The sequence below is a fragment of the Mauremys mutica genome, unplaced genomic scaffold (genome assembly GCF_020497125.1).
Source record: "Mauremys mutica isolate MM-2020 ecotype Southern unplaced genomic scaffold, ASM2049712v1 Super-Scaffold_100089, whole genome shotgun sequence".
NCBI lineage: Eukaryota > Metazoa > Chordata > Testudines > Geoemydidae > Mauremys > Mauremys mutica.
Window position 1 is genome coordinate 378691 of NW_025423261.1, and position 6000 is coordinate 384690.

Genomic DNA, 6000 nt, shown 5'->3' on the forward strand with positions numbered 1-6000 from the left:
CACTTTCTGCTCTAGCCTGATTTCTCTCTCATGTCTCCAGGGCCGTCATTAGCTATAGGCAGCTGCCTAGGACACCACTAGGTCTGGGGGCACGGCTCTGGTGGAAGGCTGGACAGATGGGAAGCAGTGGAGCATGTAAGAGCAGGGCTGCTGGGTCCTAGAGAGAGCCGAATGCAGCACAGTCTGAGGGAGGGAATTGGCTGCTGGGGTCTCTGGGAAGGGGCGGGGGTAGGGGTTGGGGAAGGAGCTCACCTGTGAGTGTGACTCTTTCCCCCCGGCTGAGGTGAGGTGAGGCAGGCTCTGCGGCTCTGGAACCAGTATCCTCTCTTGTCCCCCATAACATACATTCTTCTCCCCCCCCTGCCCCATGGAGCACCCCCTCCTTTCTCCCCCTCCCCAGGAGCATCCCTCTCTCTCCTCCCTCCCCTCCGTCAGGGCTGGGTTGGGTGAGGTGCTGGGGGGTAGGTGGGCGGGAGGAGGCTGGCTGGCTGCCTGCTGAGGAATGACAGTGAAAGTAACTCACTTCCTGGCCGCGAGCCAGGATTGGAATGTCACACAGGGCTGGGCTGGGGTTAGCCAGATGTGTGAAAAATCAGGACAGGGGGTTGGGGTAGGGTGAGCAGATATCCCTATTTTATAGGGCCAGGCCCAATTTTGGGGTTTTTTTCTTATATAGGCTCCTTTTACCCCCCACCCCCACCCCCTGTCCTGATTTTTCACACTTGCTGTCTGGTCACTCTAGGTGGGGGTAATTGGTGCCTATATAAGACAAAGCCCCAAATATCGGGACTGGCCCTATAAAATCAGGGCATCTGGATCTGGTCACCCTAGCTAGGGAGCGCCTCTCCCCCGGGCTTGCAGCTGCCAGCGATCCATCTCATCCGGGGGGAGCTGCACAGGGCAGGATGAGCTGCTGTGGCTCCATGGGTGACCTGTCCCTGAGATCAGATGCTGGGCTAACTTCACCATGGTCCGTAAGGCTGGTGGTGGTGCCCATTGGCGTGTGATTGGACCTGAGGGTTTGCTGCTGCTGTTGCTATTCTGCACCCCAAGAGGTGGATTTTGGGGTCTACTGCAGCTGTTGGACAAGCAGGCTGGGGGGTGAGCCAAGCATGAAAGCAGTACTGTGTTGCCATTTAGATTGTCATTTAACAACTTTGTTTGCCAAAAATTCTTGCTAACAATCCTGAATCCAATTTCAATATTTTTTAAAAAAAAAATCAATATCTTAGCCAAAAACAGAAAATTAAGTTGTTGACAATTATTAGTGACAGGTTTGGTTTGGGGCAGGGAGTGGGCCAGTTTTCATCAGAGAAACAAAAAATGTTGACTGACTTTCCTATAGCCTGTTACTCCTGATAAGAGCCCTCTAGCAACTGTAATATGCTCATCTCCTTACTGGTGTATAGAGCAGGGGTCGGCAACCTACGGCACATGTGCCAAAGGTGGCAGGTGAGCTGATTTTTGGTGGTACGCAGCGGCAGGCTGAGCGGCTCAGCCCATCACTGCTCTGGGGTTCCAGCTGCTGCCCTATTGCCAGCTGGGATACCGGCCGTCGGCCCCACTCAGCACCTGCTGCTGGCCTGGGGACCCCCAAGGAACCCCAGGCTGGCAGCGGGCTGAGCAGGCCGGCTGAACCACTGCTGTCAGCCTGGGGTTCCATTCACTCAGCCGGCAGCGGGCTGAGTGGGCTGGTGGCGGGCTGAGCAGGGCCGGTGGGGGGGTTGAGTGGCTCAGTCTGCTGCCAGTCTGGGGTGCCGGCAGCACTCAGCCTACTGCTACTCCGGGGTTCCGGCTGCCGGCCCCTTGCCAGTCAGGAGCCCAGCCGCCGGCCCGACTCTGCCTCCTGCCAGCCTGGGTGAGCAGAATTCCAGGCTGGTAGTGGGCTGAGGGGGGTTGGCGGCCGGGATCCTGGCTGGCAGGAGTTGGTGGTCAGAACCCCAGACCAGCAGCGGGCTGAGCAGGGCCTGGGATCCTTGTCTAGGGTTCCAGCCACCAGTCCCGCTCAGCCGCTGCCGGTCTGGGGTTCCATTTACTCAGCTGGCAGTGGCCTGAGCAGGACCAGTGGCCAGGACCTCAGATAATAACAATAGTTTATTTATATAATATACACATAGAGAGAGACCTTCTACAAACGTTAAAATGTATTACTGGCACGAGAAAACTTAAGTTACAGTGAACTTGGCACACCACGTCTGAAAGGTTGCCGATCACTGCTCTGGGGTTCCAGCTGCTGCCCTATTGCCAGCTGGGATACCGGCCGTCGGCCCCACTCAGCACCTGCTGCTGGCCTGGGGACCCCCAAGGAACCCCAGGCTGGCAGCGGGCTGAGCAGGCCGGCTGAACCACTGCTGTCAGCCTGGGGTTCCATTCACTCAGCCGGCAGCGGGCTGAGTGGGCTGGTGGCGGGCTGAGCAGGGCCGGTGGGGGGGGTTGAGTGGCTCAGTCTGCTGCCAGTCTGGGGTGCCGGCAGCACTCAGCCTACTGCTACTCCGGGGTTCCGGCTGCCGGCCCCTTGCCAGTCAGGAGCCCAGCCGCCGGCCCAACTCTGCCTCCTGCCAGCCTGGGTGAGCAGAATTCCAGGCTGGTAGTGGGCTGAGGGGGGTTGGCGGCCGGGATCCTGGCTGGCAGGAGTTGGTGGTCAGAACCCCAGACCAGCAGCGGGCTGAGCAGGGCCTGGGATCCTTGTCTAGGGTTCCAGCCACCAGTCCCGCTCAGCCGCTGCCGGTCTGGGGTTCCATTTACTCAGCTGGCAGTGGCCTGAGCAGGACCAGTGGCCAGGACCTCAGATAATAACAATAGTTTATTTATATAATATACACATAGAGAGAGACCTTCTACAAACGTTAAAATGTATTACTGGCACGAGAAAACTTAAGTTACAGTGAACTTGGCACACCACTTCTGAAAGGTTGCCGACCCCTGGTATAGACTGACCATATGTTGTACTAAGATTCTCCTGCTTTTTTTTTTCCTGTGAGTCTGTATAGCTTTTGCCAGCCCAGAAGTTGGGCAGCCAATGTTTTACGTTTTCACAATGTTTTCTCCAACTTTCATAAAGTAAATTCATTATGAGTTAAAAAGGCCAGGGACACTTCCTTGTGAAGAATCTGTACAGCAGATCATGCTACAGCTGTGAAAATGTCAGTTTTTGATGGAACTTTAGAGGCAGTGATTTATCATTTATTTTATCATGTGAATGTGCTGCTATTGCTAATGTCTTTCCAAACAAAATAAGGCACAATAGGACTTCTGTAACATTTCTGTGCTACCTTAATGTAGATGAGTTGATGCTGTGCTGACTTCATTTTGGTCACTTTGTGCTTTACCTAGCAGTAAAACTAGGGTTATATTTTCCCACTGTTTGGAAACCCAGCTTATTAAACTGATTTTGCAGCCAAAAAAGCCAGAAAGATTGCTTTTAATTAAAAACAAATTTTGGTTCAATACCTCTTCATATAAATTTCCAATAAAAATTAGACAAATTAAAAAAATTATATTATTTGCATCATTCTGTCAAATCAGAATTTTTTCTATAGTGCTACTTCTTTAGTGCTAGTGCATCAGCATTACAGCATGCTTCATTAAGTTAAACTGGTTTTAATAACGTGAATGTGGCAATTTTTCCAATACTGTATGCTTATATTTGTGTTGCTAAGAGCAGATCAGGCACAGGGGCACCAGTTTAATAATCTCGCCTAGGGCACCATAAATCCTAAGGACGGCCCTGGTGTGAGGAGATGGGGAGGGAGGAGGAGCCGAGCCTCGGCTGAGGCGGCGGTGAGAGGGGCTCCCGGAGCGTGTGAGGAGCCGGGGAAGGAGTGGGAGCCGAGCCTGGGCTGAGGCGGCGGTGAGAGGGGCTCCCGGAGCGTGTGAGGAGATGGGGAGGGAGGGGGAGCCGAGCCCGGGCTGAGGCGGAGGTGAGAGGGGCTCCCGGAGCGTGTGAGGAGATGGGGAGGGAGGAGGAGCCGAGCCCGGGCTGAGGCGGCGGTGAGAGGGGCTCCTGGAGCGTGTGAGGAGCCAGGGAAGGAGGGGGAGCCGAGCCTGGGCTGAGGCGGCGGTGAGAGGGGCTCCCGGAGCGTGTGAGGAGCCAGGGAAGGAGGAGGAGCCGAGCCTGGGCTGAGGCGGCGGTGAGAGGGGCTCCCGGAGCGTGTGAGGAGATGGGGAGGGAGGGGGAGCCGAGCCCGGGCTGAGGCGGCGGTGAGAGGGGCTCCTGGAGCGTGTGAGGAGATGGGGAGTGAGGAGGAGCCGAGCCCGGGCTGAGGCGGAGGTGAGAGGGGCTCCCGGAGCGTGTGAGGAGCCGGGGAAGGAGTGGGAGCCGAGCCTGGGCTGAGGCGGCGGTGAGAGGGGCTCCCGGAGCGTGTGAGGAGCCGGGGAAGGAGTGGGAGCCGAGCCTGGGCTGAGGCGGCGGTGAGAGGGGCTCCAGGAGCGTGTGAGGAGATGGGGAGGGGGGCGGAGCCGAGCCTGGGCTGAGGCGGCGGCGAGAGGGGCTCCCGGAGCGTGTGAGGACCCTGGGACGGAGGGGGAGCCGAGCCCGCTCTGAGGCGGCGGTGAGAGGGGCTCCCGGAGCGTGTGAGGAGATGGGGAGGGAGGGGGAGCCGAGCCTGGGCTGAGGCGGCAGTGAGAGGGCCTCCCGGAGTGTGTGAGGAGCCAGGGAAGGAGGGAGAGCCGAGCCTGGGCTGAGGCGGAGGCGAGAGGGGCTCCTGGAGCGTGTGAGGAGACGGGGAGGGAGGAGGAGCCGAGCCTGGGCTGAGGCGGCAGTGAGAGGGGCTCCCGGAGCGTGTGAGGAGCCAGGGAAGGAGGGGGAGCCGAGCCTGGGCTGAGGCGGCGGTGAGAGGGGCTCCCGGAGCGTGTGAGGAGATGGGGAGGGAGGGGGAGCCGAGCCTGGGCTGAGGCGGCGGTGAGAGGGACTCCCGGAGTGTGTGAGGAGCCAGGGAAGGAGGGGGAGCTGAGCCTGGGCTGAGGCGGAGGCGAGAGGGGCTCCCGGAATGTGTGAGGGAAGGAAGTGGGGCCCAGGATGCAGGGAGGAAGACGAGGTCCTGCTGCCTCTGCCACTCCGGGCGGCGCTGCATTTCCCTGCCAGAGTGGGCTGGGCAGGGCGTTGCTGGGCTGGGCAGGGGGCCTGGATCCTGGCTCAGGCGAGTGGCTGCTCCAGAGCTGGCTCCGGGCAATGCCGCCCCAAGCAAAAAAATAAAAAATAAAAATAAAAAAAGGGGGGGGCGGAGTGTAGCCCCTTAGAAAGTGCCGCCCCAAGCACATGCTTGGAGGGCTGGTGCCTAGAGCCGGCCTTGCTGATAGCTTTGGATCCAAAAGCAAGCCCGAAAGCCTGTATGAATGCAAATTACCTAGCTGATGGTGGAAGGAGAGATCTGCCCATAAGTAGCAGCATAAAGGAGCTGCAAATAATGAATACATCTGGTCAGCAAACAAGCTACTGGAAGATTCAGATTGTGGCCCTCCAGGAAAGGGAGGTGAAAAAACAAGTCAAGCCTGAAAATAAGGGGGACAGGTTAACCCTAAGGGTGTGTGTGTGTGTGTGTGTGTGTACAGTGCTAAAGCTAAATCTAAAGGTGTCTCTCACCACCTGAGAATAAACTTAAAGCTTAGTACAGCAGAGAAACTATTGCAAACCTGGTCTGTTGTACAAGAGGGGACACTGAGGCACACCACCTCATGAATTTCATAAATGACCAGCGAGTGGGGTAATTCACTATCTGACGATAGACCACAGTAAGGACAGCCTGGAGGTAATTATTCTGTTTTTCCTGCAATTAGCAAGGACATTTGTAAAAGGAAGTGGTATTATTATTAAGCACTAATCTGTCCCCACCAACGGGGTGGAAGGGTGGAAATTGTTTATTTTGTTTTTCAGACACTCTACAAGCAAGCTGGCACCAGCAAAAGACTAACCCATAATACCATGAATCTATGTTTTGTGTTGTTTGTCTGTGGTGTTTGTCTTGTTGTTAGCATTGTTGTGTTTCAATGAACAGAAAAACC